Raw genomic sequence first — 26,886 nt, forward strand, 5'->3', positions numbered from 1 at the left:
AAAATAGAGAAAGAACAAATTAACCCCCCCAATTAAATACCAAATTAGAAATTCTAAAAAAATAAAGGAACCAATTCATAAATTTAAAAGCAAGAAAACTATTGAACTAATAAATGAAATCAAGAGTTGTTTTTATGAAAAAAAATAAAAAGATAGACCTTTGGCTAATTTGATTAAAATAATAAAGAAAACCAAATTACTAATATAAGAAATGAAAAAAGGTGAACTTTTTCCCAGTGAGGAAAGCAATTAAGGTAATGATCTTGCCCAATGGTATGCCAATACCTTTAATACATTAAATGAAATGAATGAATATTTACAAAAATGTAAGTTTCCCAGGTTAAAAGAAGAAGAAATTAAATACCTAAATAAGTCTATCTCAGTAAAAAGAATTCAAAGAGCCATCAATGAACTCCCTAAGAAAAAATCTCCAGGGCCAGATAAATTCACAAGTGAATTCTATCAAACATTGAAGGGACATTTGGTTCCAATTCCATTGGAAAAATAGGTGATGATGGAACTCTGCCTAACTCTTTCTATGATGCCAATTTGGTGCTGATACCTAAACCAGGAAGAGTCAAAAACAGAAAAAGAAAATTATAAGCCAATTTCCCTAATTAATGTCTTAGCAAAGCAAATACAGCAAGTTATCAGTATGATAATACACTATGACAAAACAGAATTTATTCCAGGAATGCAAGGTTGGTTCAATGTTAGGAAAAACTGTCAATAACAAACCTAATAGAAATAAGATGATTATCTCAATAGATGCTGAAAAAGCCTTTGGAAAAATACAACACCCATTCCTACTAAAAACACTAGAGAGAGTAAGAATAAATGGATTGTTTCTTAGAATGATAAGTGGTATCTATGTGAAACCATCAACAAGCATTATATGCAATGGAGATAGGCTAGAGGTATTCCCAATAAGATCGGGGTGAAACAAGGATGCCTCTTATCACCACTACTATTCAATATTGTATTAGAAATGTTAACTTCAACAATAAGACAAGAAAAAAGAAATTGAAGTTAGAATTGGTAAGGAAGAAACAAAATTCTCACTCTTTCGAGATGACATGATTTACTTAGAAACCCCTTAAAAATCATCTAAAAAACTACTGGAAACAACACTTTAGCCAAGTTTTAGAATATCAAATAAACCTACATAAATACTCAGCATTCCTATATATTACTAGGAAGATACAGCAGCAAGAATTAGAAAAAGAAATCCCATTCAAAATAACTTTAGACCACATAAAATACTTAGAAGTCTACTTGCCAAGAGAGATGCAGAATTTCTATGAAAACAACTATAAAACAGTTTTCACACCAATAAAATCAGGTCTAAGTAAGGCAAATATCAACTGCGTATGGTTAGACTGAACTAATATAATAAAAAATGACAATTCTACCTAAACTAAACTAGTTACTTAGTGCCATATCAATCAAACTTCCAAAAAATTACTTTAATGAACTAGAAAAATTGAACTAAATTCATATGAGAATCAAAAAGTCAAGAATATCAAGGAATTTAATGAAAAAAAATGTTCAAAAGAGGGTGGCTTAGCCTTTCCAGATCTAAAATTGTATTAAAAAGCACCAATCATCAAAACTATGCTAGTACTGCCTAAGGAACAGAGTGGTAGATCAGTGGAATAGACTGGGTGCAAAGAAGACAGCAGGAAATAATTATTATAATCTGCTGTTTGATAATCCAGTTTCTGGGATAGGAACTCACTTTTTGATAAGAACTGTTGGGAAAATTGGAAGATAGTATAGCAGAAACTTGGATTAGACAAATATCTCACATCCTATACTAAGATGAGATCAAAATAGGTGCAGGATTTAGGCAAAAGAGTCAATATCATAAGCTAACTAGGAGAACAAGGAATAGTTTACCTGCCAGATCTATGGAAGGGAGCAGTTTATGACCAAGAAGAGATGGAGAACATAATTAAGAACAAACAAGATCATTTTGATTACATTAAATTAAAAAGCTGTTGCACAAACAAAACCACTGTAAACAAGCTTAAAAGAAAATGTAGTAAATTGGGAAACAATTTTTACAACTAGTATTTCTGACAAAGGACTTATTTCTAAACTACAAAGAGAACTGAATAAAATTTATTTTAAACAAAAGCCATTTCCCAATTGACAAATGGGTAAATGACATGCAAAGGCAATTCGCAGATGAGGAAATTAAAGCTATCTTTAGTCATATGAAAAATTGCTCTAAATAATTGCTGATTAGTAAAATACAAATTAAAGCATCTCTAAGGTACCACCTTACACTTCTCAGAATGGTCAATATGACTTCAAAGGACAATGAGTAATATTGGAAAGGATGTGGGAAATCTGGGACACTAATGCATTGTTGTTGGAGCTGTGAACTGATCCATCTTTCCTGAGAGGAATTTGGGCTTATGCCCAAAGGACAATAAAGATGAATACACCCTTTGATCCAACAATACCTTTAATGGGTCTATACCCTGAAGAGATCATGAAAAAAACTTACACAAAAATATTTATAGCATTTAAACAAAAATATTTTGTTTGTGGTGGTAAAGAATTGGAAATTGAGGGGTTATGTATCAGTTGGGGAAATGGCTAAATAAATTGTGGCATATATACATTATGGGACACTGCTATTCTATTCGAAATAGAAGGGATGGGATTTCAGAGAAGCCTGGAAAGACTTGCATGAAGTGATGGTGAGCCAGATGAGCAGAACCAGAAAACCATTCTACACCCTAACTGCAACATGGAGGTGATGATCAGTGTTAATGGACTTGCTCATTCCATCACTGTAATAATCAGGGACAATATTAGGGGATCTGTGATGGGGAATACAATATGTATCCAGATATTTCTTCCTCAAGAATGTTTTTTTCCCTCTCAACACATTCAATTTTGATCAATGCATAGCAAGGAAACAATGTAAAGATTTTCAGATTGCCTTTGTGGGAGGAGGAAAGGGAGGGTGGGGGAAAAATTGTAAAATTCAAAATATTACAAAAATGACAGGTAGAAACTGTTCTATATAATTTGAAATCAAATGTAATATTTAGTAAAATAATAAACAAAGAAGAAGTTATTGGGATGAATGGAATTTTAGAAATGTTAGGTATGATAAATTTATGAATAAAGCTGAATGAAGCCAGAAAGGAATATACCTTTTTCTTAGCAGTACATGACAATTAAACAAAAATTGACTATGTGTTGGTCACAAATCCCACATAATTAAATGCAGAAGGGTAGAAATATTAAGTGCATCATTTTCAGTTCATGATACAAAGAGTCATGCAGAGATACACTAAAAATTAGGTGGAAACTAAATAAGCTAATGTTAAGGAATGAGTGAGTCGAATCACAAATAATAGAAACAATCAATGCTTTCATTCAAGAAAATGACAGTAATGGGACAACATACCAAAATGTGTGGGATGAAGCTAAAATAATTATTAGGAGAAATTTTATATCTCTTAATTCTTACACAAATAAAATAAATAGTTCAATGAATTGGGCATGCAACTAAAAAAACCTAGAGGGGCAGCTAGGTGGTATAGATGATAAAGCACCAGCCCTGGAGTCAGGAGTACCTGAGTTCAAGTCCAGCCTCAGACATTTAATAATTACCTAGCTGTGTGGCCTTGGGCAAGCCACTTAACCCCATTTGCCTTACAAAAAAAATAAAAACCTAGAAAAAGAGAAAATTAAAATCTTATTTTATGCTAAATTAGAAATTCTGAAAATTAAAGGAGAGAAAGTAAAATTTGTTTTTATGAAAAATCCAATAAAATAGATAAATCTTTAATTATAATAAATAATAATTAAATAATATAATTAATAAATTAATAATGATTATAATAATATAATAATTATTATTATAAATCTTTAATTTGGTTAAAAAAAGAAGAAAATCAAATTAACAGTATCAAAAATGAGAAGGGTGAATTCACCACTTATGCAGAAGAAATTTCTGAACTATATCCAATAAATCTGACAATATAAGTGAAATGGATGACTATTTATAAAAATATAAATTGCTCAGTTTAACAGAAGAAGAAATTAAATACTTAATAACTATTTATATAAAAAGAAATTAAACAAGGTATCAATATAGCTAAGAGAAAATCATCAGGAACCTACAAATTCACAAGTGTATTGTACCAAACATTTAAAGAAAAAATAATACCAATTCTATTTAAACAATTTGAAATTATACACAGAGTCCCATTAAATTCTTTCTACAACACTGATATGCTGATATCTAAACCAGGAAGAGTAAAAACAAAGAAAATTATAGACCCATCTCCCTAATGAATATTGATGCAAACATTTTAAATAAAATATTAGCAAAGAGATTACATCAAGTTATCACTTGGATAATACACTTTGATCAGGTGGGATTTGTACCAAGAATGCAGGCATGTTTCAATATTAGAAAAACTATTAGGATAATTGACCATATCAAGAACAAAACAAACAGAAATCATATGATTGTCTCAATAGATGATGAAAAAGCTTTGACCAAAATGTAGCACCCATTCTTAAAAACACTAGAAAGCATATGAATGAATGGAGATTTCCTTAAAATGATGAGTAGTATCTATCTAAAGTCATCAATAAGCATTATATGGAATGGGGAATAAATTAAAAGTGTTCCCACTAAGATCAGAAGTGACTGCTCTTACCATTATTATTCAATATTGTATTAAATATATCAGCTTTAGTCATAAGAGAAGAAAAAGAAACTAAATAAATTTGAACAGGCAATGAGAAAGCAAAATTCTCACTCTTTGCATATGATATGATGCTTACTTAGAAAATCAACTAAAAAACTACTTGAAACAACTAGCAACTTTAGCAAAATACTAGGATATAAAATAAGCCCACATAACTCATCAGCATTTCTATATATTAACAACAAAGCCCAAAACTTTTTCATCCTATATTGAGACAAACATATGATTTGTTTGTTTTGTTCTTTATATGATGGTCAATTATACTAATAGTTTTCCTAATATTGAACCATACCAGGATGACTTAGAAAGAGAATGAAATAAAACATTTTTAAAAGTTTAACACAATGTCTAGAAGATTGTAAATATCTATATATTTATTTTCTCCCTCCCTCCTCCCTCCCTCCCTCCTTCCCTTCCTTCCTCCCTCCCTCCCTCCCTCCCTTCCTTCCTTCCTTCCTTCCTTCCTTCCTTCCTTCCTTCCCCCTTCTTTCTGACAACCAAAGGAATAAAAAAAATATCTGAATCTATCCTTGCTCTCAAGTTCCCACAACATAATTTGAGGCATCAGGACAAACAAAAAGCAATAAACACTATAACCTTCTATGTACAAGCAAGATATAAACAGGATATATTGGTAATGATCTAAGGAGAAAAATAGGCACAACCATGAAGGAAGGCTGAAAAAAAGGTTTCTTGCAGAAGAAAATTGAAGACATGAGGAAGGTAAGAATTCCAGGCATGTCTAGCAGCTAATGAAAAATATGGGAGTCAGGAGATCTGAGATCTGTGTGAGGAATAGCAGATGCTAGGATTACTGCATCATAGAGTTCTCAATGATAGTGGGAAGGATGGAAATATGGTATAAGAACACTAGGAAGACAGGGTCTGGGTTAGATAATTGTAAGAAAATAGGTTACAAAGCAGTATTTGATTGAAGAAGTTTCCTCATTAGGTGGTCCCTAAACTATTGCAATCAAAAATGTTGTTTTTCTCCCCCTCTTGCCCTCCTTCTGCTTCTTTTCCTTTGACCCCTATCTCTCCTATTTCTGCTATTCAAAATGGATAAGCACAATACCCATTATACTTGTCTCACATGATTGTTATTGTGCTCAAATTACTAACAACAACAATAAAAAGTGCTAGTCCCAAAACCCAGTGGCATAAGACTGTCTCAGTCGGTGTAGATTAATCACTTGTTCTGCATGAGGGATGAGGAAGCACTGGCAAGAATAAGAGGGCTTCATTGTCTTCAGTTTTGGATGGTTTTTAAGCCTTCTTCAAGCTATAAGTCACTTCAAATGCTCCTGGCTTCCAGTTTCAAGAGGGGCAAATGGCAGAGACAAAGTCAGCAGATATTCTACAGCTAAAGACTTTCAAGAAGGTTGGCTAGGGCAGTGAGAATTGAAATCACTTGTTCAGTTAATATCCAGTATGCATCAGAAACTAGATGTGAATATAGATCATCTTCACTCAGAGGTATGAGATCTATTTATATCGATTATCTCTATTTTATTGAACAGAAAACTGAATTATTTTGAGTTATAGAATAATTCTGTAGTAAGGAGCAGACTTTGGTTTCACATTCAGATATATCTGAAATTATTTCTAATGCTATTTTTAAATGGTCAAATTGTTATTCAAATATCTGAACTATTTAAAATCTGGACAAGTTGTTGGGGGAAACAAGGTGAAAAACAAAAATGGGAAAGAACTAGTTCATTTCCATTGATCTGTCCACTGGGAGACCAATATAATAAAATAAAAATAACCAAATAGCTTTAAAATTTGTAAAGTTCTCTATACAAATTTGAGCCTCACATGATGATGTTTCTCCTTTGTTCCTGAAGATCATGACATCCGGGAGGTGATGGTATGACAAACAAGTCAATTGAATTTGAGTGAAGGGATGCTGTGCTAAGTTACCAGCCTCACTGTCTCCTCCTGAGCCATCTAGGTGCAGTGGCTAGATATGAATCAGAATGACTGAAAATGGTCCTGCATGCAAGGCACTCAGGCTTCAGTGACTTGCCCAAGGTCACACAACTGCTAAGTATCTAATGCCCGAGTCTGTTTTTGAATTCAGGTCCTACTGACTCCTGGGCTAGTGCTCTATTTCTATACCACCTTACTGCCCCCTGTGAAGAAGTATTATTATTATTCTCTTTGCACCTATGAAGAAACGGAGGTCAGAGCAGTAACATTATTTTGCCAAAATACACATAGACAGCAAACAACAGAGATAGCATTTAAAGTCAAGGTTTCCCGAGTCCACATTGTAGGCCTGCCACCTAGCTTAGAGTCTTCTATAAGTCAGAACTAAGGAGGGTTTGGGAAAGCATTGTCTAGCTGCTGCTAGGGGACACCATTGTACACAAAGCAGGAATTCCTTATATTCTCAGCCTTGCTGCTTACTAATCACAAATTGCAAAAGAAGGCCTAATGAATCTAAGTGGGCTTAACTTTAACTGTAGTCAGAAAACATAATTCCCCAAGCCAAAGATATTCAGTAATAATTTCATATCCTCGCTTACTTGATTTGCATTGCTAATCAGGAGCTTTATCTGATAATTGCTTTCTATATATTTAGTCCTACAAATACAGTTCTCTATTGTGTGCCCAAATTGCTTGGGCAGTATTGTGAGGACTGAGGGGTTTGAAGAGAGATATGCACAAATAGAAATAATTATCCTAAGGAATGTCTGTACATGTAGACAACTTGAATAAAGCATGCTACTTCACAACCTTTTAACATTTTCCAAATCCCATAGCTAAAATTTGGTCATTGAGTAATGATAGATCACTTATGTAGAGATAGGAGGGGGCATGGAAGATTATCTAGGGCATCTTATATCGATTTTTTTCATTATTTTAATAACATTTTATTAAGTTGGTGTTCATTGTATCCCTCTGAATTTTAGTTTATTCATTAAAGAACATTTTTCATAGAAGTGGTCCATAGTCTACACCAGAGTAATAAAGGAGAAGAAAAATTTAATCCCCAATATTATTCCTTCTTCATCGTTTTACAAATGAGGAAACTGAGGTCTCCAAAAGACTACACGACTTAACAAAGGTAATAATTTATGTGTATTTATCTCTATATCCAACCCTCTGTCTAATATTTACCTGGTCCTGTCATTTCAATAAGATACACTTGTTCTCTGAGGAATTCCCCACTACTAATATGGGTCAAGGACAGCGAGGTGGTAAAGTGTATAGAGCACTGGGCTTAGATTCAAGAAGACTAATATCTATGGGTTCAAATCCTACTTCAGACACTAGTTGTATCACCCTGTATAAATCACTTAACCTTGTTTGCCTCAGTTTCCTCATATGTGAATTGATCTGGAGAAGGAAATGGCTAAATACTCTACTATCTTTGCCAAGAAAACTGCAAATGAGGTAAAAAAGAATCAGACAATGACAACAAAAATAATATAGGTAAGCAGATCATTGTGCAATTTACTCTATCCTCTTCTGCTTCTATCATAATAAGAGGACCATATCCAGTCATCCTGATCCATATCTGGCCATTGGATGAGAAAGTGAGGTCTATGACTTTGGATAGTCCTCACTCACTTAAATCTAATTCATATGCATGTCATGGGATCACATCCCTGACACCATGGTCCTCTTTAAGAACAAAGGGCAAAAAACAACATAGCCTTAGTCACTGAATGGGAGTTGCCTCAGTCAAATTGAGATCTAGGTAAAACCTTAGCTTTAAAAGGCCATGTTCTTACACTGTATCCTAGGCCATCTCCAATTGTCCTGATTTATAACTAGCCACTGGACCCAGATGACTCCAGAGGAGAAAATGAGGTTAGTGACATTTCATGTTATGACTTCACCTCCCTGACCTCATGGTCCTCTTCAAGAATGAAGGAGAAACAGCAACAGAAACAAAAGCACAATCATAAATTTATATTTTTTGGCTTGCAAAACATTTCCTATTCCTCATTGTGCTTACTCCTCACAATGTTACTATAAGATATCGAGCTAAAGTACAAGAAAGATAATTCATTTTCCACAGATTGTAGAACAGCCAAGTGTCTGCGACAGCTTTTGAACACAGATTGTCTGATTCCAGAGCCAACATTCTATTAGCTAGGCCACTTTGACCTCAACACCGTGCTTCTGGCTTAAAACACAAGGTGGTAGATTCATATGGAGATATAACTAGAATGGAGAGACTCAAACTTTGCACCAGGACAACAAAATCAGGAATTACTGGCAGCATTTTTACTCTGCAGCAGGTGAATTTAATATCCAATTAGGAAGGACATGTAGTTAAAACAGTAATGTTATTCTTCATTACCAGATGAACTCTTCTCTGGCATGACCCCAAGCTCTTACAACTCTAACAGCATCTCAGCATCACTTTTGCCCTATAATGTTTTGTGTGTTGAGATTTCTTTCCCTCAAACTTATTCATCTGATGTTCTAGTCCTTCTTAATTCTAGTGCTTCCCCCATGCTGATTATTTCTAAATTATGCAATGTATACTATCTATAGTCATTTGCATGTTTTCTCCTGCATTAGGTTTTGAAGTCCTTGAAATCAAGGACTATTATTTGTCTTTCTTTTTATTTCCAACATATGGCTTAGGTTTTGGCACTTGTTGCCACTGTTCAATCCATCAGTCTTTTCCTACTCTTTTTGACACTATATAAGTTTTCTCAGCATGGACACTAGAGTAGTCTGCCATTTACTTCTCTAGATCATTTTACAGAAGAGGAAACTGAGGCAAAAAGGGTAAATGACTTGTTTAGGGTCACAGCCAGTCAATGTCTGAATGTCTTGAACTCAGCTCTTCCTGACTCCTCACCCAACATTCTATCTACCAAGTCACCTAGTTGCCTCATTAGGCACATAGTAGGTGTTTTTAAATGTTTATTGACTTGTCTCCAGAAACTTAGTTAAGGTTCCCTGTCAGGCTTTTTATTTTGGTAATTGTGTATAGAGTAAAACCTAGGCACCAGGCTTGTTTCTTGGACTTTGAATTCCCAGAACACAATAAAAAAATATGAACATGCTAGGGTAAAATACCTTGACTTGCCCAAGGTCACCCAGCCCAAGTGTCTGGGGTCAGATTTGAACTTAGGTTCTATTGACTTTAAGGTTGGTGCTCTAGTCACTGTACTACCTACCTGCCTACACACATACCTTTTTTTGGTTTTCCCTGATTCTTACTGATTTCTTGAGTATTTTCCTAAATATTAAAATAAATAATTTACAAAAAAAGTAAAACCATCTCCACAACCATTTAAAAAAATGTATACATGACCCACCTACACAATTTGTTTTTGAGGCAGTTTAGGTTAAGTGACTTTGCCAGGATCACAAAGACAGTATACATCTGACAGTGGATCTGAATTCAGGTTCTCTTGACTACAGGGCTTGTGCTCTATCCGAATGCATATTTGCACTTTTAATTTAAATCTCTATTTCTTCATTGTTTGTAGCAAAAATAGAATTCATAAAATCTTCCACAACTCTCACCAAAAGAGAGAATTGTTTTTTTCTTCAGGCCTTAGGATTTATGCGGCTTTTCCCTTTTTTTTAAAAAAAGCTATGTTTTCAAGGAATGCAATTATAATCCTCTCTAAATTGTTTGTACAAAGAAAATGAACTAAGGCTTTCTTTTAAAAAAAATTCAATGTAAATAAAACTAGCTGTAATCAGTCCCAATTAGCACATTAAAATAAGTTTAAAATTTGTTTTTATCATTTATTGTACAAGGGGAAAAAAGTAGGCAGCCGTGATAACCCCCTATTAGTGACACAACAGTCAGTTATTTGCCTTTAAGAGCAAAGAAAATCTAATTTAAAACTCACTGTAAATCTTTGATAATTAATTTCACACCAAACAAGCCATTAGAAGTTCTATAAAAATCTGCTGAATAAAAAAAGTATGAAAAGCAAAATCCAAAACAATGACTCCTCCCTTTATCTAAGGATTTTGGCAAGAAACATGAATAGTTGCATCTTCTACAGAAATTCTGAAACTAGGGTCCCCTATGAATAGATTCCATGGGGATTTCTGAACTTGTATGGGGAAATAAATATATTTATTTTAATTAAAGTCCAAATGTAAGTCAACAAAACATTCTGAGAAGGTATCTGGAGCATGTGTCACACTGACAAAAGATATCTGTGGCATAGAAAAAAGGGTCAGTGGATAGTGAGCTGGCTTTGGAGCCGGGTGGCCTCTTTTTCAAGTCTTGATGAACATATATATTGACTGGATGACCTTCGGCAAGTGATTACCTCTCAGCATTCCAGAGTGCTTTTCTAAACAGTTTGAAAAGTAACTTGGAAATATTTGACAAAATAGATAAAATAAAATATAGGTAATGTTCATTAATGATTTTCTTTTTTTTTTAAATTTGAGATTTTCTAAATTCGTATGTAGTCCACAGGGATCTTTACAACCCCCATTTCTATTTGAGTTTGATGTCACTGTTCTAGATTGCTCTGAAGGAGGATTGGTTGCAGAGAAAATACTCACCTTCATTCCTTAAGGGAGTCAACCTATCTGGAATTGCTCTTTGCCAATAAATGGACAAATCTCATCTCGAACACTATGAATTTAGAAAAAAAGAAGAGTAAAATCAGTCAAAGGAAAGAGATGTTTCCCCATTCACCCATTCACCCATCTCCCATACACATACTCCACAAATGACTAACTAAATGAAAAAAAATATAGGCTTTGTCAATGAAATGAAAGCACCTTGGTTGTCTCCAAGAAGTATGCTATCATTATACTATTTTGATGGTGTGTATGTATGTATGTATGTATGTGTGTGTGTGTGTGTGTGTCTATTACAATTAAATTAGTGCACTTTACTTTAAGATCTGATGAATATTCTATTTATTAGTTTAAGGAAATAGGTTTGTTTGTTCTTAAAGGGAAGAAGAAAGGCTAATATAATAAGCTAATAATTAAAAAACACACAAACCCCACATTCTTTTTTAAATTAAATCTCTTGGGAAGTTCAACATACCAAATGTGAGGCTATACATCGATTTCTCAAAGTAATCAAAAGAGATCCTTCAATGCACAATTTGTCTTTTAATATTAAAAGAAACAGAAAAACTAGCCATATGAAGCCACCAAAATATTGAACACTAAATATTAAATATAGATATAATTATAATATAGGCAGTTGCCTCATCATATTTCTCAGGCTCAACTATATTTTTACATATGATTTTTTTGGTGCCAGTACACTGAATCTATTTGTCCCTCCTCCAGGGATCTGTGATTGCATTAAGGGAGGGCAGATTTAGAGGTAGAAGGGAGCTTAGAGGTTATTCAGATCAAGATCTTCATTTGACTGATAAGGAAGCTGAGGCTTAGAGAAAGGGTTGTACTGGTAAATGTTTAACAACCAAACCTTCAAAAAATATGAACACATGCCTTTAAATTTAATCTGCATTATAAACACTTTCTGAAGTCTAGAAAATCAACAAAACAATAATTCACGTCCTGATTTGTTGTGATTGCTCATTTCTGTGGTATAATTGCTCACACTGAAAATTTAACAGTCTGCTCTTGAAAGGTCCTTAGAGTTGGTTTGAACACATATAAGCTCAGTCTTATAGCTGACTAATGGTAGATGCTGGATTTGAACCCAAGTCTTCTTAATACTACTGTTGGGTTTTCCACATCTGCCTTTTGCATAGTTCTGAGTCCTCTTACCACGTTTACTTTAATGGGTGTTCTTCAAAGTTTTGGGGATATAGTACTCATCCAGACACTAGAATACCCTAAATTCAAATCTGTCCATTGTTATATACTTATTGTGCCATCATGGCCATGACAAGCAGCCAACCTACAACTATTTAGTAATTGGCCAAGATGTATTCACCACTCTGCACACTGTTGCACAAATAAAAACAAAAGTGAAATTTCTTCCTCTATAATCTCACATTTTAGTGTAGAAAGGCAACATGCATCTATATATATTAAGATGGATATGTGATCTTATCAATTTAGGTATTCCATCTAAAAATGTATATTGTAACCATTCATACATGTTCATAACATGGTTTTCCTCAACATGGCGGAGACCTACAATCCCTAATATAGCAAGGGTCCTAGTGGAGTAATCAGGAATCTTTCTGTCATTTCTTTCTTGCTACATAACTCATACCACAAAATCCATGTACTGGTATAAAAAAAGAAATAAATATTAGATGATATTTCAGTGGAGGTGAGGGCACTCCTATTTTGGAGAAGGTATGAAGAGGCAAGAATACCTTACAGAAGTTGAAACTTGATCTTTGCCTCGAAGGAAACCGGCAAATCACCTTTCTGAGACTCAGTTTCTTCATCAGTAAATTATATCAATAATACTTATGGGGTGATTGTAAGGGTAAAATGAGATATTTGCAAAGTACTTTGAATAAGATCACTTTCAACAATCATTATTAGTAGTAAAAACTATAAGTTCACGAATAACATGTTATCAAATTGTGACATAAGAGTAAACTTCAATTGGGCACAAAAGCTGCCTCTGTTTCTAGTGCTTCAACCTTAAGTAAATTATTTTGATGAAAGGAAAGCAAATTGAATGACAGAACTGATCTGAAAATTTATCCCAAGGTGCCTTAGATATGACACTCTCTACTAGAATAAATTGCATATCAAGTGATAAGAGAGACCTATTTTAATCTGATGGAAGACAGAATTGATTTCTTGATATTCCATCATTTCCTTTCCCTTCTCTCTCGAAAGGAACAGAACTGTATCCTCCCAGACCACATATTTTCTCCTTGGGGATACTCTTGAGGGTGATACTGGCTTTGGTGTCTACCTTCTCCTATCTGTATTCCCGCAACCCCTTCATCTGTAAAAATGGGATAATGACAGCAGTTACTTTCCAGGATTTTTAATGAGATAAAAAGAAGTAATGTTTATAAAGAAATTAGTAAACCTTAAAGTTCTGCCTCCTCTTTCTCCTCCTTCTTTTCCTCCTCCTCCTCCTATACTACTACTACTACTGCCGCTGACGCTGCTACTGCTACTACTGTTTCTATTGCCAGCACTACTATTACTATTGCTACTACTAACTACTTGCCCTGCTGCTGCTGCTGCTGCTGTGTTTATTGCTGCCACTACTACTATTCTATTGCATTCAAAGATCACCTCTTACAGTCATTAACCATGTGATAATTCTTTTGACTACAGGAGATCCATACAATAAACTGATTGCCTCCTTCACTTCCTTATCTGAGAAGAAAACTCTGTGCTTCAGTTAGGTCTCATTCTCTCCATTTGTGCAGACCCTACCTTTTTGACAAACTTTAAACCTATTCACTTTTGTCATTTTCCTCCATTTTGGTTGATTGGTTTATAAATATTTATTAAGCACCTATATGACAGGAACTTACTAAGTAAAGGGAATACAAAATGATAAAAGTCAGTCTCTGCTCTAAAGTAGCTTATGGGGGGATGCAACAAGCAAACACAGGTATACAATTAAGTTAAAAAGGAAAAATAGGAAATAATTAAACGACTAAAGGCAATATTGTTAAGAGGAGTTGGAAAATACTTTCTGCAGAAAATGAAATTCTATTTGGAAATTAAATGGAACCAGGAGTCAGAGATGAGGAGGGAGACCATTGCAGGAAAGGTGAAACTGGGAAAATGCCCAGAGTCAAGACACAGTGTCTGTTTGTGGAACAAAGAAGCAAGGAGACACAGTGACTACATCAAAGTGCAGCAGACAGTAAGGTGAAAGACATTTGGAAGCAGAAGAGTTTAGCTTATGAAGTACTTTGAACAACAAACAAAGGATCTTATATTGCATCCTTTAGGTGATAAGGAACTACTGAAATTAACTGAGTAGAGGGGATGATATGACTAGGAATATGGAGGGTAAGAGATATTGAGAAATCAAGGATGACACTTAAGGGGCCATCTTGAGGAACTAGGAAGATGGTGGTACTATCTACTGTAGTAGGGGAGGTCAGACAGGAAAAAAAAGAATTCTGTTCATTTCTTCTGCCCAAAGTCATAATCATTATGATACTCATTTTCAGTCACTTAGAAACTTCACCATTTCATGTCTGGCAGTCACCATCAGAGCACTGGTATTGAAAAGGTGAGCCTTTGATAAAGGGAGGAGTTTGGAGCTAATTAAATAACTTTGGAATATCCCAAAGGCAATCCAAGTTGCTTCCCTTCTCCTGTTCAATTCTGAGCTCAAATTATTATCACCTTCCAGGACATGAATACTGTCCATCCTATTATATACCATCATTATGAGTAATAAGCATTCTTCATCCACTTGTTTTTCCCTCTGTGGATACTTAAACCAGATGTTTTTGGAGGTGTTATAGGATTCATCCAGAACCATCTTCAGGGTTCTTGGATTTGATATAATAGCATTCATAAACAGGAAGACTTCAAGATCTATTGGAAATCCCTCTTTGATTTGAACTCCATGTTGAATGGACACATAGATGGTGATATTTCTTCTTCATTCTCAAAGAAGACTGTGACATCAGGGAAGTGATGCCATGTTAAGCACACATATAGGATTTGAGTGAGAGGATGCTGTGTCAAGTCACCAGCTTCACTTTTTCTTCCAGAGACATTTGGATCCAGTAACCAGATATGAATCAAGATGACTGGAGTTGACCCTGAATGAGAGGCAATCATAGTTGAGTGACTTGCCCAAGGTCAGCTAGTGAGTAGCAAGTGTCTGAGGCTGAACTTGAACTCCTATCTTCCTGACTCCAAGGCCAGTGCTCTATACACTGTGCCATCCAGCTTTCTTCACACTCAGATAATCAAAAGTAAAATGAATAGAAAATAAATACAATGTATTTGTGACAGGGGTAAGGAGAGAGAGAGAGAGAGAGAGAGAGAGAGAGAGAGAGAGAGAGAGAGAGAAACTTAGTGACTTTTGCTTTTAAGTATTATTCAACTCTTTGTGACCCCTATTTGGAGTTTTATTAGCAAAACTATTATTTTATCATTTCCTTCTCCAGCTTACTTTACAGATGAGAAAACTGTCTAGGTTCACATACCTAGTAAGTGTCTGAGTCAAAATCTGAACTCAGATCATCTCTATTCACTGTTTTAACTAGCTACCACTGACTTAGCCTTTATAATGTTGTATTTTATCTAGACTTTGATGGGAGTGTAGAATTCCAAGAGGCAGAAAGATGGTGAGAAAAAGCATTTCAGACACAGGGGAATAATCTGTTCAAAGGCAAGGAAGTGGGAAATGAGAACAGTAGGTAGGCTAAAGTGATGCCAATGATTGCCTATTATGATTATGTTACCCATCTCAGATACACACTAATGAAACATTCGTAATGAAAGCAGAGTAATTTCAGAAAGCTCCTCAATTAGACCCTTTATTATAGACAAGGGGTTCACCATCAGAAGCCAGATAATGTTTTCTCTTAGAACACTTTTCAGTGATTCATCCTGGCTATGAAATGCTTATTCAGTGGTAACTGTGGTTTCCTGTATAGAGTAGAAGACCTGTGTTTGGATAGACCTGGGTTTGAGCTCTGGTTTTTGACACTTAATTGCTATGTGTAACCCACATCTCACTTAACCTTGCTAAGCCTCAATTTCTTTATCTGCAAAGCGGGAATAATAATCTTTCTAAATCAGATAACTGCTTTAGAACTGGAAAAGACCTTAGAGATAATCTAGTTCATTAGACTGTATGATCCTTGAGGGTGATGACTATCTTTTGCCTCCTTTTTTGAGGGAAAACAGGTACATTTATTTATCCTAGGTGAATCTTTGAAAGTTTACAATAACTCTGGAAAGAAATTTGAAATCCTTTTTTTTTAAGAAAGATTTTATTTATTTTGAGCTTTACTATTTTCCCCCCATTCTTGCTCTCCCCCCCCACAGAAGGCATTGTTAGTCTTTACATTGGTTCCATGTTGCACATTGATCTCAGTTGAATGTGATGAAGAGAAATCATATCCTTAAGGAAGAAAAATTAAGTATGAGATAGTAAAATTACATAATAAGATAATGTTTTTTTTCTAATTTGAGGGAAATAATCTTTGGTCTTTTTTCAAAGATCATAATTCTTTCTCTGGATACAGATTGTATTCTCCATCGCAGATGCCCCCATATTGTCCCTGATTGTTGCACTAATGGAATGAGCAAGTCCATCAAGGTTGATCATCACCCCTATGGTTTTACCTCTTTTTTTATCGCAAGTGCTTACCACAGTGCCTTTTACATGATAGACATTTATGGAAAAACTATTTTGTCATTTGCCCAGGGTCAGAACATTTTTTCCTGTAACTAATTTCTCAGACAGTCTGTCATGAATAAGCATTTATTGAACATTTACTGTATACCAGATGCTTAACCCAACCTGGAGAGACAAATTAAAAATAATTAAACATAATTAAATATAATATCTGCCAATGAGGAACTATCCTTCTAATGAAGGGAAATGAAAAGGGGAGAATCATAGGAGGAGAATTTTCAAGTCCCAAAAGTCAGAAGCAGTTTCACAAGAGAAATGAAGGATGGCTGTCTTAGTCCCTTCAGAATGGAAGCCCCAGACAAAAATCACCAATGGAAGAGAAGGAAACCATGGAGCTAAAAAGGATGCTCCTGATCAAATGAGATCATATAAGGCACTTAGCGTAGTCCAGGCCTATTAGTATAGGGTTAATTGGTGCTTATTTCATTTCCTACCCATCTAAAGGGCTCATTACCTGAAGCAAGATTATGTTTTCTCTTGGACAATCAATCAGTGACTCATACAGACTGAAATTGTTATCCAAGTAATAGCTGTCAGACTTGAATTTGGGGAGACTTGGGTTCAAATTTCATCACAGATGAGGTTCTAGGATGAAAGGCAGTTGATGAGGGGAAAGTCAGAAGCAGAAATAGGAGAGAAAGGAAAGATTGTTTATATGGACTCCTCTTCAAAAGGGAGACTTGGGGAGAAACATCAATATTGTTGTTACTAAGAAAACCAAGGCAAACCTTTGGGAACGAGAAAGATTTCCAAGCGTTCATTAAAACACAGCACCCTACCTGAGAGGCATGTGAACTCATTTCCATTTCCTTCAGCAATCAGACAGTGAAGAAAGCATATTCATTACTAGAAATAGACTTCTTATAGAACCTCTTGCTTCTTCCAAAGCACACCTCAGGTGCCACTTCCTGAATCCCCCACATGATTATAGCTTTCTCCCTTCTTGACATCCTATTTGACTCCACATACATCCTCTATCGATTTGTATACATGGTGCTTCTGTCTATAATAAGGTAAATTCCTGAAGACTGGTTGTTTTCTGTTTGGGTTTCCAGGGTCTACAAGATTGCTTTGCTCACAGTCAGATTTCAATAAGAATAGCAAACATTTCTATAGCAATTGAAGGTTGGGAAAACATTTGATAAATATGATCTTATTTTTCTCCTAAACAACAACTTTGGGAGGTAGAGAAAAACGGAGACAGATAAAAGTTCAGTGATTTGCCCAGGGTCATATAGTCATTAAGTGTTTGAGTCAGGATTTGAGTTCAGCTCTTTCTGATACCAAGATTTGGTTGATATAATACAGTCTTCTTGCTTTTTTCTGGCCACCATAGTAATGTGTACAGATCTACATTGGCTTCTACATTAATTCTTCCAACTGATAGATTTTCAAGTTAGTTTACTTTGCTAATTTCAAGCATTTATGAAGTCCATACTTCATAGAAAGTACTCTACCACATGCTAGATAGACATACAATTTCAAAGGACAATAGTATGAATCCTTGAGAAATTCTACTGAGAAGAAAATTCAAAGATATGTCAAAAGGGCAAAAGGACTAATAATTAAAATGGTCAGCATGTGGTGTTATGTAAGAGAAGGCATTAACTCTGTGCTTTGGAGGAGGAAGAAAAAGGAGAAGAAGAAAAAAGAAGATGAATAAGAAGAAGAAAGAGGAAGAAGAAAAGGGAGGAAAAGAAGAAGAAAAAAGGAGAAGAAAAGATGAAAAAAACTATGAGGTTTTTATTATCTCCGTCTTATTATTAAGGAGACTGTGACAGACAGAGGCTCAATAACTTAGGTTCAAACAACTAGAAAGTGAATGTGATCAGATTGAACTCAGGTCTTCCTTATTCCAGACCTAAAACTTTATCCATGGTACCACCAAGATGCCTCTATCACAGAAGATAATATAAACTTCTCAGGTTATAAAGGAAGAAACTGAGGCCTTATTCATAGTGTTATAGTTAGCTAAAGAGTGTTGCCTACTACATGCTCATCTTCAGGACATTATTCCATCATCAGCTTCTTGGTGGTGATAGAAGGCTACATTCAAGATCAGGAGGAAATGGACTGGAATACTGTGTTAGAAATTTGTTGGCTGTTCATGACCATTGAGCAAGTCCTTGTATGCTGCCCTCTTGGAGCCTCAGTCTCCTCATTGGTAAAAGTGAAGATAATATTAGCACCTATCTCACAGGGAATCTGACCTCAGACACTCGCTAACTGTGTGAACCTGGACAAGTCACTTTGACCTTGTTTGCCTTAGTTTTCTGATTTGTGAATTAGATTGAAGTAAATGGGAAACTACTCCAGTAACTTTGCCAAGAAAACTTCCAATCTGGTCACAAAGAGTCAGATATGACTGAACAACAAAGCTAGCATTTTCACATCATTTTTATGCTTTTCAAATGCTTTCCAAATATCCTTTTATTTTATATTCACAAGGACCCTGAGAAATAGGTTGTTACTCTTATCTTCACCTGGAAGATGAGGAAACTGAGGCAGACAGATTAAATAACTTGTACAGAGTACACAACTAGTAAGGGTTTTGGGTTGAACTCATCTGAATTCAGGCCTTGTGCTTTATCCACCTGCAGCATTTAGCAATCTTTATGATATTTTGCAGATTTCAAGTGAATCTATATGCTCATTAATATTATTCTTGTTTTGTCTTGTCCCCAACTTTTTCAATGAGAAGTGGAATAAGCAGCAATTACGTACCAGGTACTTTACAAATATTATCTTAATTGAGCTTCATGACAACTTTTAAAGATATGATTTTACTATCCTCATTTTACAATTGAGTAATCTGAGACAAAGAAAGATTAAAGGATTTGGCAAATTCACATGATTAGTAAGTGTCTGAGCCTGGATTTGAACTTAGGACTTTTTAATTCCTGACCCAACTCTTTGTCCTCTGTACCACCTACCTAACCATGCTGAGAAAAGTTTCTATCTTGCTATTATCCTTTTAATTTAATTTTCTGGGAATTGTTACAAGGTGAATAAAAAATCCCCTGCATTTTGTAATTGAATAAATATAATGAGAAGCATTATTATTATGATTATTAATTATTATTAATCTTTTGATTAAAATTGAATTAAATTGATTTTTAATTTTTTACATTTGTGCCTTTATTTTTATATTATAGTCATAAATTTCTGTTTCTTAATTTAGAAATGGAAGTGAGGGTATCTGTCTGAGAAGTCTCTTGAATTGATCTTTATCTTCTTGATGAGTCACTCAAGAAATTATAAATGGTCAATGAACGTCATTAACAGAGGAATCAGGAAGCTGGGACTCAGGACAATCTATTTTCCATTATTTCTTGTCCCAGTCTGGAAAAGTGAAAAGATCACTGAATACTAGATCAGGAGGACCTAGTTGGAATCCTGCCTTAGTGGTTTATTCGTTCATTGTGTATTACCCTGAATCAGTTTACTTAACATCTTTCTGCCTCAGTTAACTCACCTGTAAACTAGGGGCAATAAAAAAAATATACTTACTTTGTAGGATTGCTATAAAGATCAAATGAGATAATAATTGTAAAATATATAGAAAAATTTCCTTGAACTTAAGAAAGTCTAAACTTAAATACCAAATGTGTGTCCCCAAACCAGTACCTCATTCAAAATAACACAGAAGATACTTATCTCCATTGGCAGAGGGAGTTTCAATACAAAAGACTGCCCTACACCAATAAAATCAGTGACCCTTTCTATCTATGTAGAGTACGTTACAAAATTTAAAATACGTAAATGATATTGATTTTCATTATTTTTACACTTTTAGCTTCTTCCCTTGATAAGAAAACTTAGTCTTGAGTGTTGGTAATCAGAATGGAAAACTCTTCTTTCTAATTTAAAAGTTTTGTTTTGCAGTCATTCAGAAGTGATCATTTGCATGCCTGTCTCTGAAAGACTTTGTCAAGAATTTCAACCTGCTACTTAAAACCGTTCATTACAGTAGCAAATGATCCCTTTGGGGAATCATGGTTATCTCTTTGGTTTCCATTCCCTAGAGGTACATATTTCAATTTAGAGATTCATACAGGAAACAGAGGGAAGTGTTCCCACTCAAATGGAACTTTCTTCTCCCCACTGGGCAAGATATTCATTTCCAAGTCCTATGAGGAACAGGGAATATTTATCAAACTTTAGTAACAGACCTTCACTATTGAAATTAACCTGCAACAGGTCGCTATAATTGCATGCAATGCATATTTATTGGCCAATCCTTCAGTTCACTGAAGAATGCTACTACAATTGGCACCACCATAAAGAAGTTTCTGTTGATTTATGGGAAGTATATACAGAGCTCCCTGCCTCAGCCCTTCCCCACATCATGATTGCATTTCTCAGGAGAGTCTCACTTTCAAATGATCTTGTTAGATATTGTTGGAAATTGATACATTTGCATACCATGAATGTTAAAACTCAGAAAATGCTCAAATGCCAATTAGAACCACCAAGCTTTTTTTCCCTAATTAATCAGTCACGAAAGAACAGCTCCAGGTGTTTTTCAGGAGCTAAACATCAGTGGAAGTCTTAGCATTATTAATCTTGATGACCTGGGTGTCACTGTAGAAGGATTCCTTCAAGGTGATTGAAGGTGGAGGGTCACCCCAAGATAAAGTTAAAAGTCTATAGGAGAAGTCATTACCAATTTTGGAGTTGACTTGAGTGAATGAGTTTACCTGGGGCTCAGTCAACCCAATTATTTCCGAAAATATTTAAGAATGGGTTTCCTAAAAAAAATTTAACATGAAATTTGGAACTTGTTCATAAATAGAGATTTCCAAAACATGAATGGGTTATTCATAAACTTTCTTTACCCTCACCTCCAAAAATTAAAACAAACTCTTATCAACTTTGTTTTACTGAGAATACATGTTTTGGGTGTAGGTTGTGGATGAATAAAATTTCAGCAACCCTTCACCTCTGAAATTCTGGTATTCGATCAGTTAAAATTTGGTAGCTATGAATTTGGTACCAATTAAGTAATCAGTAAAAAAAATAGGGGAAGGTGTTCAAAGGAGGGTTGAAACAAGTTCCTTGCATCAAAATGCTTATAACCCTTCTTTACAATATTTGTGAATTTATTTTTTTATCCCTAGTGCCTAGTATAGGGTCAACCACAAAGAAGGTGATTAATAATAATATTAATAATCAAAAATAATTTTAATTGATTGGTAGGACAAAAAGAGTACCAAAATGCATGTTATGTAAGGCATTCTATAGACAACAAGAAAAAAATGGAACAAGAATAGGCCTGGATTGAAAATTTAGGCTTCAGGCTACTCACTGCCCACTGCATTCCAGCCTCCTTCACTCTCCATCCACGTTCTGCAGGTAAAGACACCTACATCCATCTCAGAATGACCAACAGGTGACCAGAGACAGAGTCAGGAGGTACAGAAGAAAATTGAGAAGCAGTTTGATGTTGACCTACAGCAGATCCTCATTCAGTGGATTATCACACAGGGCTGCAGGGCTGAGGAATGGACCCAGACTGGATGAGAGAATTTCCAAAACGGGCTCAAAGGTGGCATGGTGCTGTGTGAGCTCGTCAATTGGCTATACTCTGAATGCCAGGGCTGAGGGGAAAAAAAAGATCCAGACTTCAGGTGTGGCCATCAGGTAGATGGAAAAGATTTCTGAATTCCAGCAGACAGTGAAGTGCTACAATATCATTGCCACTGATACCTTCCAAACTATAGACCTCTGGGAAGGAAAGAATATAGTCTATGTATAGAGAACACTGACGACCCTTGGTGGGCTGGTAGTGAATTGGGTGATGAGTTCTCTTTCTGAGACCCTTACCAGTTGCCTTAGAAGTCCAAGGAGAATTCCTGAAATTGCAGGAATACAAAAGTTTCATTGAACTGCAAATGGTCACCAACTGTGGGGCACTTCAGGTAGGCATGACTGGTTATGGGATGCCATGTCAAATCCTTGAATCACCCCTTGAATGTTTATTATATTTTTAATAGTAACATTCCCTGGAAACCCATAGAAGTCTCAAGTCTCTTCTGTTCCCAATTCTTTATCTTCTGCCCTACTCCCAACCTATTGGTGGCACTGCTTTTCCTTTTGTGCCCACGGTGATACACATGTACCTTTTCACCTTGAGTTTGAAACACTCCTTGTTCCTCAGATCAACAAATTTGGACCAATCATCTCATCCTCCCCTTTCTTGGATCAAAATTCAGGATTACTCAATCCCTTCAACATTTCTATGAATTCTTACACCCTGACTTATCCTCTCAATTGGGAACTGTACCTTCTAACCATTTTTTTTTTTAGGTAAGGGTTTAGGGCACTGATTTGAAAGAACCTGAGCATGAAAACAATTTCTTTTGCCCAAGGTTGCTCTTTCTACTTCCATTCCCCCAACTTTGCTCCTATGGGAACTGAATTTAAAGGAAGGACCTACTGTGACTGCTGTCCTGATCGCAACAGGATTTTGAAAGCCACATATCTGTGTAGACCTCTTCTTGACAGGGGTTTCTTTTTCCCCCTTGCTTCCTCCATTCTTGGTATTCCCTTCTGCCCATTCCCCAAATTACCCACTAATCTGAGGCAGGGTTTTGAGGGTAGAAGGGATGTCCAGGGTGGTGGGTTTACTTTGTCTTCTCTCCTTTCTTCTTCCCCTCTTCCTCAAGAGGCCTATCCATAGTCTGAAACTTGAGGAAGATGAGTTTGCTGATCTGAATTAAGATTCATAGACTTTGTAAGCTGTAGCCCAGCTGGGTCTGAGGGAGCTACCATATAGATAGAAGGGAGAATAGGAGAAGAGCGCATGTTAGAAATGGAATTAAGATGAAATTGGGACATGGGAAATGACCTGGAAGGGTAGGGGATCTTCAGACCTCTTTCTTCATCCATAAAATGGACTGTTCAGTACAAAACAAACAAACAAACAAACAAAAAAAGCTTAGGTATCAATTTCTACTTTTGTGACCATGGGCAAATCCTTTAATCTTGCTAAATTTCAGTAATCTAGTCTATAAAATGGGGATAAGAATATTTTCACTCTCTACCTCATAGAAATGGTATTGGAAAAACTTCTATGAACTTCAATATACTATATGAATGAAAGATGTTATTAATAAATAAAGAACTAGTTGAATACATAAATAAGTGAACAATTATATAACTAAATGAATGAATAAATAGATATAGAAAAACAAATGAAAGAATAAGCAAACAATGAATGAATGAATGAATGGAAGATAGATGGATGAATAAACAAATTAATAGACGGAAAGACAGATAGATAGATAAATAGACAGATAACTGAAATTCAACCCATACTCCAGAGCTTCCAAGGGAATTTTGCATAAAGGAGGGAGAATTTGAGAGATATTAGCCCATGTAGTGTATGGATTCAATAAAAGAGTGACTGGCCAAATCATTTCAATATCCTGAAATTCAGTTTCCTCTTTTGTGAAAATAAATGAGGAAAAAATGGCCTCCAAGTCCCTTCTAACACTAAATCTGCATTCCTTGTTAGTTCTTAGATTGGAAATTCTATGTTTAATAATTAAATAACTGGGCATCTAGGTGTTGCAGTGGATAGAGCAACTGCCCTGGAGTCAGGAGTACCTGAGTTCAACTCTAGCCTCAGATACTTAATAATTACCTAGCTGTATGAGCTTGGACAAGTCACTTAACCCCATTGCTTTGCAAAAAACAAACAAAAATAATTAAATAACCTTTGAAACCAGGCTTCCTTTCCAACTTTATTATACACTAGTCCCTTTATACACTCCAAAATCCAGTCCGATTCAACTGTGGATTCTCCCTAAATTCTCCCTACCTCCATTTTTTTAGAATCCCAAGCTTCCTCCAGAATTTAGTTCAAATGCCAGTTTTTGCATGAACCTCTTCATTAGTCTGCCTATTTAAAGTGCTCCCATATACACACATGCATGTATGCATGCATATATAGTATATCCTGTGTATATGCATACATTCACATATTATACATGCGCATATATATATATATATATATTCAAATGTATACATAGGCACAGGTTGTCATGAACTGGTGTTGCAATTATAGGACAAATATATCCACATATTTATATGAATGTTTCTATACACACACACACATGTAAATGTTTATAAATGTGTGTTCATGTATGGGCAAATTCATAGATACACAAATATGCAAATGTGTATTCATTCATTTTCACATACACATATGTGACAGCATGCAGTCATATAGATATAGTGCTGCTCAGGAATCAGGAAGGTTAATCCTCCTGAGTTCAAATATCGCCTCAGACACTAGCTATGGGACTATGGGCAAGTCATTTAACTCTATTTTCCTCAGTTTCTCATTTGTAAAATGAGCTATAGAAGGAAATGACAAATCACTCTACTGTCTTTGCAGAGATAATTCCATATCATAAAGAACTGGATATGACTGAAAGGACTGAACAACAATAACACAGCAGTAGGTGTGTGTGTGTGTGTGTGTGTGTGTGTGTGTGTGTGTGTTTATACAAATATGCATGCATGAATACAAACACACTATGAGCTCTATGATATGAGCTCCATGGTTTGTTGGTGTTTTGTAAACTTTTTTTTTGTAGCCATAGCACTATTTAGCACAATGTAGGACATAGAAGATACTTAACAAAATCTAATAAATTGTACATATTTACATAAATTTATTGTCTCCATTACATAATGAAAGCTCCCTTCATGCATGTCAGATTCTGTTTTGTTTTTATAAGCACACCCTAGCATTACAATTTTCACATAATAGTTTGGTTGTTGTCCTTTATTCTAGAAGAAAAACCAAAATGACATCATTAGGTGGGGTTCAAGTTACAGTGTATTTGACTGTATTGGTGGTGAAGAGGTCATGAGATACAGTCTTCAGTAGCAGATGACTAGTGCTGTTACTGTTTCTTACTCCATTCCTTCTTTGAAGTCCTCGACATATCTGGTATTCAAAACTTACTCTCGCATTTGAGAATTATAATTTTGTCCTCCTTTGGTGTATAAGGTTTTCATAAATTCTTTTCTTTGATCTCATCAGGGTTCATCATTGGGGGGGCATAGGAATTGATGATGGCATGGTCTTTTCCTGCAAGTGGCAATCACTTTGTCATAAGCTTCTCATTGACTCCTTTTGGTAGGTAGTTTTGATTGCACAACCTCTAACCAGTTTCATGGTACTGCCCTTCATTGAAACTACTCTAGAAAAACTTGTGTCCATTTCAAATTTCAGCAAATTGACCCTCATTCACCAACCTAGTTTCACTTAGGGATGCTATTTGGATGTTATACTGACTGAGTTCTTTCACAACTAAGAGCTACTCATCTTTCAGGTCTATTGAATTTTGTATTGTCTATAAGCATGACATCCATAGTAATGATAATGCTTGTCCTTCATTTTTGAAGATCACAATATTAGGGGAAGTGATGCCAAGACAAGCACATGAATTGAGTTTGAGTAAGGGGACACTTTGCTAAATTCTCCTCCAGAATAATCTCAGTCCAGTGGCCAGTTATGAATCAGGACAGCTGGAGATGGCCCTGGATATGAGGCAATTGGGTTTAAGTGTCTTGCTCAAGGACATGCAACTAATAAGAATCACATGTCTGAGGTCCAATTCAAACTCTTGTCATCCTGTGCTCTATCCACTGCACCACCTAGCTGAGTGGAATTATCTTTTTACATTTTGTATATGTGTGTTTTTTCAAAATGTACAGTGGGATCTCCACCTACTAAGGTAATCATGCCAAAAATGGATAAGCAGAAAAGTCTTAGGACACATTTTCTAGTCCTTTTCTCGTACCAAGAGGTAAGCAATGTGATCCTTAGAAAGATATTCAGACATACAAGGGGTTTTCAAT

General features: G+C 35.4%; 1 pseudogene; it reads left to right on the plus strand.

Annotated features, from left to right (window-relative positions):
- Positions 1-23,000, plus strand: part of LOC141508423 (transgelin-2-like) — a 44,244-nt pseudogene extending 21,244 nt beyond the window's left edge.
- Positions 23,001-26,886: the final 3,886 nt, after the last annotated feature.

This window comes from Macrotis lagotis, chromosome 1, assembly GCF_037893015.1.
Source record: "Macrotis lagotis isolate mMagLag1 chromosome 1, bilby.v1.9.chrom.fasta, whole genome shotgun sequence".
Classification (NCBI taxonomy): domain Eukaryota; kingdom Metazoa; phylum Chordata; class Mammalia; order Peramelemorphia; family Peramelidae; genus Macrotis; species Macrotis lagotis.